The following is a 9402-nucleotide window of genomic DNA, read 5'->3' as shown; positions in this document are numbered from 1 at the left end:
GGCATCAACGAGGTGATCAATCCTCGGCAAAGGAAAGTTGTCTTTGGGGTAGGCCTGGTTAAGATCTGTGAAGTCAATGCATATGCACCATTTCCCATTAGCTTTCTTAACCATGACCACATTAGATAGCCATTTGGGGTAGTGTACCTCTCTTATGAAGCTGACGCCAAGTAGCTTGTCCACTTCCTCTTCGATGGCTTTCCAACACTTTGGTGCAAAGTTCCTTTTCTTTTGTCGAATGGGCCTACAACTCGGGTCCATGCTCAGCCTGTGAGTAATGACCAAGAGGTCAATTCCTGGAATATTAGCGGTGGACTAAGCAAATACATCGGTATTGTCTTTGAGGAAAATTACTAGTTTGGGAAGTGTGTCCTGAGGGAGGCGAGACTCGACTCATACTGTTTTCTTGGGCTTGACCTCGTCTAGGGGAACCGAGATGAGGTTCTTGGCCGGCTGGCCTCGGCCTGACGGTTCATCCTTGAGGTCGAGCCCCTCTAGTGGTAGGGTTTCCTTGTTCTTGCCTTTTTGTTACGGTTCAACATAGGCTTAGCCTTGCCTACGCTTGGCAGGCTTACGTTAGGGACACCACTGTCATTTTCACTTATAAGATTTTTGGGAGAACTGATGTCATCTTCAGGCAGACCACCAAAATCTTAACGTACTCTTTGAGGAGGGGTGGTCGACTTCCTTGGGTGCCTAACCTTGGCACTCCTAGACCATCATCCCTTGCGGGGCGGCCCTAGTTAACGGCTAAAATGGCTACCAGGGTTCCTCATGGGCGCACATTTGCTCATGGGGACAGTGTTGGACCGGCACTGCGCTGCTGACATTCAAGGGACGCTTCACCACACCAGCTCTTTGCCCAAGCAGAGTGAGCTACCCCGTTGCCTCTAGCGCACAAGTGTGTTCCGGCCCAAGCGGTTGCCTATCATCATGGCACACAGGTGCCTGTCATCATCGGCATTCGGGAGTCCCTTCACATCGGTGCCAAGTCACCTCATCGGCGCATGGTCGCCTTGCATTATGGTTGTCCCCCTTTAGCACGTAAGCGGCGCCTCCCATGGACTGGTCTGAGCCAGGAGAGTGCCCCGGCCATTGGACTTGAGGTCATGATCCAATGCTACTGACTTTGGTGGAGCCATCCCATCGGGCAACTCTTAGCCTCTAAGCGCATAAAGGCTTGTCCTGGCCTGCCTTGGCCAGGATGCCGCACGGGTTTCTTCCGCTGTAGAACTACCCCCGTGACAGTTGGTATCAGAGCAGGAGCTCCTACACACACTCTGGACCTTGTCTTCGTCCCTACATCAACACAATGAAGAGCAACCTTGGCATTGTCGATGACACACCACATGGGCGGCTCCAAGCTCACGACACTAATGAAGCTCCACTTGACGAACCTACCAAGACACAAGCCCCGAAGGGCCGCACAACTAAAGCTAGCAAGCACGACAAACCAGTCGACCAACTAGCTACCGTGGACATGCGCCTCCTACGTTGCGAGGTGACAGTGGGAGAAACCCAAGATCGGGTTAATGAACTCCACCTCAACCTAGAGACGGTTGAGAATGCAGTGGTGGAACTAGAAGGACGTTTCAATGGCGCCTTCAGAGACATGCACACCACCATACAAAATTCGGGAGTTGGGCCTTCCCAAAGCAACCTACAGGGCTTGCTAGACAGATTTCAAGCGCAATTGGATGAGATGAGAGATGAGATGACTCTCCTAAAGAGGGCGGTGGCCAATGCACCTAGCACTCCCTCCACCCTAGCTTCCATGAACATCAAGATCCGAGAGCCAACACCTTACTCGGGTGCTCGGGATGCTAGGGAGCTTGACAACTTCTTGTGGCAATTGGAGCAATATTTCTCCGCCACTGGCATCATTGATAACCAAACTCAGGTACGTACAGCTGCTATGTATTTGACTGATCTCGCAATGTTATGGTGGCGTAGGTGTTGCCAAGACATTGAACGTGGAACCCGCACCATCGACACCTGGGTTGGATTCAAGCGTGAGATCAAGCGGCAGTTCTACCCAGAAAATGTGGAGTACCTGGCACGCCGAAGAATGAAGAATCTCAGACATCAAGAATCACTACATGACTATGTCAAGGAGTTTTCGGCCTTGACGCTGGAGATCTCTAACATGTCGGACAAGGATCTACTGTTCAATTTCATGGACTGTCTCAAGCCATGGGCTGAGCTTGAACTCCAGCGACGCGGGGTTGAGGACCTCGCCACCGCCATGGCCATAGCTGAGCAGTTTGTTGATCTGAGAACACCTAAGGAAGATGTGCAAAGACCATCCAGCCCACGTACCACGACTTTGAGTGGGGGAGATCAACAATCAACCTCTACAAAGGAGAAGCCAGTGCCCGCGGACAAGCCCTACAATTACCAACAAGGGAAGAGGCCACAAGGAGGCCTAAGCCATCAGGGCCACCAAGCCACTAGGAGACCTCCTCCTACACCTTGTTACCTTTGCAATGGGAAGCATTGGACGAGTGATTGTCTAACCAGAAAGAAAATAACTGCCCTCATCGCCAAACTCAGCGATAATGAAGAGAGCGATGAGGAGAAACCCACAGCGGCGCCAAGAGTAGGCGCCCTCCAGCTCATCAACGCCATGGTCAAGAAAGAGGCCACATCCAAGCGGCCCACCAAAGGCCACAAGGGGCTTTATTATGTAAATATCACCCTCGGCGGGAGGCCGACCCAAGCCTTGGTGGACACTGGGGCCTCCCACAACTTCATTTTGCTTGCGGAGGCAAAGCGACTCGGCTTGACCACCACCAAACAAACTGGGTGGGTCAAGGCTGTCAACTCCGGGGCCAAAGCAGTAGAGGGCATGGCCCGTGGAGTAGAACTCCGAGTTGGATCATGGAAAGGACCCATCAATCTATCTGTGGTTCCCTTGGATGATTTTCAGGTTATTCTTGGAGTGGAGTTCCTCACACAGGCGGAAGCAGCACTTATGCCACACATTAGCAGCTTGCTTATTCTAGACGAACACTCCCCTTGCATGGTTCCTGTCTCATCAGCCTTGCAGATACTTGGGAAGTAGCTTTCAGCCTTACAGTTGTACCAAGAAACCAGCAACCATGAAGACAGCGCCACGTCAACAAGGAAGAACCCCTGTCAAGTACCTCACATCGACACTGGAACTGGTTGGGAAGTCGTCACCAGGAAGAAGTCACCCCCAAGACAGTTCCATTTCCAGCGCCAACGCCAATGCCAGCACCCAAGTTAGCACCAACATCGGCATCAGCATCAGCTTCAACACCAACCACATCAGCGGAAGTCGACTTCGCAGCAGAAGCCGCAAGCACCTGCAACTGATGGGCCCAACAGAAAACCCAAGGCCGTGTCAAACCTTGCCCACATCTACTACCACAACCAACGGGGAGAGCGAGTGCCACCCAAGCCATTTAGGGACCACCTTCACATCATCCCTCAGGCTAAATTCAGTAGTAGCCCTGTGAGTCAACCTTGGGGAAAAATGAATGGGAACCAACACCCTAACAATCCAAAATATCATTTTGATCTAGCCCTGGCCACAAACCTTCTTAACACCAAGCTAGAGCAACCAAAATCCTACATTGAAGCAGCCAGACAAGGACTTACCGTAGAGACTAGCCATAAGTTTTCCTGCCATCCAGAGCACATTGAAGACTTCCACCCATCATCATGCCCGGGCCTTGGAAGAAATAAACTTCGTGGAGCAGCTGAAGAACCTTCCTTCATCAACAGCAGATCGGAGCCTTAAGCAAAAGCTAGTCTTCGAGGACGAAGACTGTAACAAGTGTTCTCTTTGCCGCGCCATCAAGTGCCATCCATCGTGCCTACAACAATCACTTCAATGTCCAAGTGTGTGTCATGGGTGGGCTATGCATGTACTTTTGTATGGGGGATTGCCAATGGCATTATTGTAATACTGTAGTATGATTTTTCATATTTTTAATGTTTCTTATTGTCACTCCCCCAAAAGCTTAACGTACTCTTTGAGGGGAGGTAGGTAGTCAAGTGAGTCATGAGCATGTAAAGGTTAAGCATGAGATCCCCTCGACACTGAACTGTGTGCTTATGCTTGCCATCCATTAATGCAATACAAGTAGCCTTTTGCTAATTCGTGTGCCATCTTTGTTGCCTTTTCTTGTGTTGTTGCTTGTTGTTTAGGGTTACTCATCGCATTCGAGTGCCGCACGGGGTTCCAACGACTACCCTCGTGACAGTTGGTATCAGAGCGAGCTAGCCAGTTGCAGCCGCAGTTGGTTTTCAGCAGATTAGCCCAGAGCCAGTTGAAGCGGTCATTACGACAAGCAGCATTTCATGGGGTGCGGTCCCTAGGCACTTCCACACAGGATCGAGCAGATTTCAAATCAGGCCTGGCAAGAGGCCATTTCATAGTTCGTGTCCCCATTCCAATGACCCCAAAACAGCTTCCCTTGCGGGGGCAGACGCATTGGTTGTTGTCCTCATGCGGGGGTAGACGCGTGAGCCTTGATAGGAATGTGGGTACACTGTCCGAGCAGATTGTTTATCTGGCCTAGCAAGAGGCCACTCATTATTCGCGTTCCGATTCCAATGACCTTAATAGCTTCCTTTACGGGTGTAGACGCATTGGTTGTTGTCCTCATGCGGGGGCAGACGCATGGGCCTTGTTAGGAATGTGGTTATGCTAGCCGTTGGAGCATGGCGGCCCTACACCGGCAAAGTATCAGGTGGACATGCTCAGTTTTCAGGCAGAACACTTGCAGCAGCAGAAGCTCATCACAAGGCGAGTGCATGTTCGGCAACTCATGGGTAAAAGTTGCCACCACTCGCAGAGATTGCGGTCAAGTCTCCTTGAGGCAGCAACATTGGGGCCCCCTTGGAGCGAACTTGTAGCCCGAACCAGTGAGGTGAAACGTAGTTTTGAGGTTCGTGAGAGCATAAGCCATGACTAGGTTTGAGTAACCCGCACAGGGCGAGGTGAAGATAGCAAGCCAACATGGTGAAAGGGTACACCTAGCATCCATCGCCAACAGCAGGAGTAGACCTATTAGCGTGTTCGGTAGCATCACTGAAAAGCTACCAAGAAGATGGTTGAGCCTTGAGGTAAGATGAAACATGGGGCGGACCTCCGCGAAGCACCACACACATTTCTTCGAGGGCCCTTCTTTCACAGTTCAACGGCATAGCCATTGCGCGGTTTGAGTAACCTCAACACTGGGGGTTGAAGTCTAGGCCGGCCGGCATGGTGAAATGGTTCTGTCCCCATAAATGGACACCAACATAGGCAAGACCTGGGCTAGCCAGACGGGCCTTGGAACTGGCAGAAGAAGTGGATGGCGCAGGACACAGACGCCCATTCACGAAAGGAGTCATTGTCGAGGACGACAATGAATTGAGTGGGGGAGCCTATTACAGTTCAACACAGGCTTAGCCTTGCCTACGCTTGGCAGGCTTACGTTAGGGACACCACCGTCATTTTCGCCTGTAAGATTTTTGGGAGAACTGATGTCATCTTCAGGCAGACCACCAAAAGCTTAACGTACTCTTTGAGGAGGGGTGGTCGACCTCCTTCGGTGCCTAACCTTGGCACTCCTAGACCATCATCCCCTTGCGGGGCGGCCCTGGTTAACGGCTAGCATGGCTACCAGGGTTCCTCATGAGCGCACACTTGCTCATGGGGACAATGTTGGACCGGCACTGCGCTGCCGACATTCAAGGGAGGCTTGGCATGTGGGCCTGGCTCAAGCATGACCCTTCACCATGCCAGCCCCTTGCCCAAGCAGAGTGAGCTACCTCGTTGCCTCTAGCGCACGGGTGTGTTCTAGCCCAAGCGGTTTCCTATCATCATGGCACACAGGTGCCTGTCATCATCGGCATTCGGGAGTCCCTTCACATCGGTGCCAAGTCACCTCATCGGCGCATGGTCGCCTTGCATTATGGTTGTCCCCCTTTAGCATGTTAGTGGCGCCTCCCATGGACTGGTCTGAGCCAGGAGAGTGCCCCGGCCATTGGACTTGAGGTCATGATCCAGTGCTACTAACTTTGGTGGAGCCATCCCATCGGGCAACTCCTAGCCTCTAAGCGCATAAAGGCTTGTCCTGGCCTGCCTTGGCCAGGACGCCGCACGGGTTTCTTCCGCTGTAGAACTACCCCCGTGACATTTTAGCACTGCAATGTAGCATTGTCTGGCAGTTTTCTTGTTTTCCCTAACTACCTCTACACCATGCTTTATGGGAAACTTCATGGCGAGGTGGTAAGACGAGATGACCGCCTTAAGTGCATGAAGGATCGACCTCCTTATGATGGCATTGTAAGGTGAGCTTATCTTCATGACCAAGAACTCAGTCATCCGAGTGACGTGCCGAGGTTCGGTCCCTACAATGACCGGTAGGGTTATCTTTCCCTTAGGTCTGACAGCTGCTTCGGAAAACCCGACAAGTAACATGTCAATAAGCTGCAGTCGGTCTAGTGTCAACTACATCTTCTCAAATGTCTCATAGAACAGGATATTGGCCGAGGAGCCATTGTCTACGAGGACCCTTTTCACCATGTAGTTGGCGATGATCATTGACACCACCAACGCGTTGTCGTGGGGCATAGAAACCCCTTGTAGGTCATCATTTGAGAAGGAGATGAGGTCCTCCGGCCTTGGCCTCTTCGGTGCTTGGCCCTAAATGATATACTGTCGGGCGCATGCCTTTCAAGATGAGGTGAATGCTCTCTCCGAGGCCAAGTCCCTGGCTATGACTTCAATGACTCCAACCAAGGGGCAATGGGTGTAGGGCCTGACCTGTGGCTGTTGCGAGGATGACATTGAGGCATCGCCTTCAACATAATAGTGTCCGCGGCGGATGAGAGACTTGATCTCGTTTTTGAGCTCGTAACAGTCCTCGATGTCATGGCTGGTGCTGCAGTGGTACTGTCAATACTTCTTGGATTTCCCCCTTCTCGGGTTCCTCTTCAACTTGATCGACCACTTCATGAATTCCTCCTTCCTTACTTGCATAGGTATGTGCGTTCAAGAGGAGTTTAGTGGCATGTACTTGCTGAAGGAAGGGGCTGGCAACTTCTTCTCACCGCCCTTGTTGGTGGGGTCATCGCCGCGACCATCCCTTTCTTTCCTCTTCTTGTCACTAGGTCTTGCTTTCGGATCTTGGAGGCATTTGTTAGCTTTGGCCTCCTCGGTAGTGATGTACTTTTGGACCTTCTTCAAGGACTTGACTTTAGTCTTAGGCAGAGTCTTGGAAATGGACCAATTGAGGGGTCCAGGCCAGAGGTCACTGATGGCCACGTGCATGGAGACCGAGGGGTCGAGGTCCTTGACCTTGAGCTCTCCTTGGTTGAACCTCTTCATATGCGCCAGAAGGCTTTCCTTGCACTTCTACTTGACATACATCAGGGAGATGATGGTCTTCTAACACTGTTGGCTGCTCACAAAATGACCTAGGAAGAGGTCCGCGAATTGTTCCCAAGAGCCGATGGAGTGTGGAGGTAGTGCCGAGAACCATTGGCGCACTTTTCCCTTGAATGTTGCCTAGAAGGCCTGGCACATAAGGGCATCGGAGTATCTGTGCAGGAGTATGAGGGCACAAAAGCTTTTCTAAGTGGTCTTCGAGGTCTGTACTCCCATCATAGGTCTCTAGCATCGGGGCCTTGAAATTCGGCGGGAGGGGCTCAGAGATGATGGAATCCACGAAGGCCTCCATCCGGGTGAATGAGGTATGGCAACTAGTGGAAGCATCACCTCAGCCCTCCTTTACTTGTCGAAGTTGATCTTGAATGATGTCAATTTGTGCTTGAATATCTTCGAGGCACTAATCGATGTATGGCATCGTTACTTCGGTGGTCCTAGTTCTCTCTCACGCGGGATGGTCTGACCCTATTCCTAGAGTGTTCAGATGCCAACACGTCTTGATCCTTGTGGACGCGACGATCATTGAGGAGGTCATAGAGGTCAAAAACTGGCAGGGGAGAGGCACGGCGTCGGCCTCCCGCCCTTAGGGTGGGGATGTAGTGGCCCGTGTGCCCATTGTCGTCCCGATAGATCACCGCACGAAGGTGCTGACAATCGTGGTTCTTGTGCTTGGCGTGGGACCCCATGGGGTCACCCCCTCGGCTAGGGAGCCAAGGGGTCTTAGAGCTTGCTTGCCTATCAGTTGTTGTTGTTAGATTTTGAGGGGTTGGCCCCCTCTAGACTGCACAATAGTTGGCTTAGTGGGGTATGGGCGGATCTCTTGTCGTGTTGTCCGTGGCTTCTGATGGGGTGGCCACCCTACCGGATGCCCCATATTGTCCAACCGCTGGGCCATGTTGTCTAGCCTGTTCAGGACTGGCTTGAACTAGTCGGTCATGACTAAGTTCTGAATGTTAGGAATGGCGTCTTGCTTGTCAGCCATTTTGAAGACAATAGTTGATTAGTTCAGATTTGTTTTTTTGAGGGGAAAGTTTTGAAGATATTCCCACGGACGACACCAATTATTGCTACCAAACACAGAGCTAAGGGCAACAATGTAATTTATGGTGTCCGAGGCCGACTGGTCCAACTTGCTAAGACAAAGAAGATGTTAGATGCCATAGGAATTAGCCGAGTGATGTGAGGGGTCAGACCAAGCAAGTGAGAAAGTTTAGAACTTATGTCAGTGTGCTTACCTCAATGTGGGAGTCCCTTTTATAACTAGAATCACCTTAAAAGAGGGACAGTTGGGAGCAGGCAGCGGCAGTTGATAGTGGTTGATGATGAACGACCAGGATGCATTTGGCTGACGCCATGTATCAAGATCCGTAGGATGGCCAGATGTTCCTACATCACTACCCCTTTACGAGCTTGTCAATTGTAGGTTATTGTATCATTACAATATTGTCCCGTGAAGTTTTATCTTGCTCCAGTTAATCTTTGCTCAATGTTTTTATCCATTCTTTTCAAAACGTCTTAGGCTATATTTGATTTACTAAAAAATAAGAGAGAGACAAAGTTGAGTAAAGTTTCCAAGAGTTTCATAAAATTTGTTAAGAACTTCGTTTCAACTTTTCATTTCTCTTATTTTCTATCAAACCAAGCATTGCCAAATTATTCATTGATCCCTACGTGCTAAATGTCCTCTTTAGTCATAACCTAACATTAATTTACAACTCCAACTTTAAATTGGTTCTTGTGAAGTTCAATTGTTTTTAATTTCTTCCCTTTCTTACTTTAATTCTCTGATTGCGGAGAGTTGGAGTTTGTTACTTCCAGGACTTAGGGGTGATCTTTGATTTGACTAGGCGTTGGGTTGGAAGTCGGGTTAAGTGTCAATTAGATAATTGCCCCAACCGAAGTTTTTGATAGCACAGAAAAGCACAATATGATGCTTGTGCCTGGGACCGGACCTGGTTGCTACTTACTAACGGGTTTTCTAATGGCCTTAGGCC

The sequence above is a fragment of the Nelumbo nucifera genome, chromosome 1 (genome assembly GCF_055504915.1).
Source record: "Nelumbo nucifera cultivar China Antique chromosome 1, China Antique-T2T, whole genome shotgun sequence".
Classification (NCBI taxonomy): domain Eukaryota; kingdom Viridiplantae; phylum Streptophyta; class Magnoliopsida; order Proteales; family Nelumbonaceae; genus Nelumbo; species Nelumbo nucifera.
The sequence above is the reverse complement of the archived record's forward strand: the minus strand, read 5'-3'. Positions refer to the sequence as shown.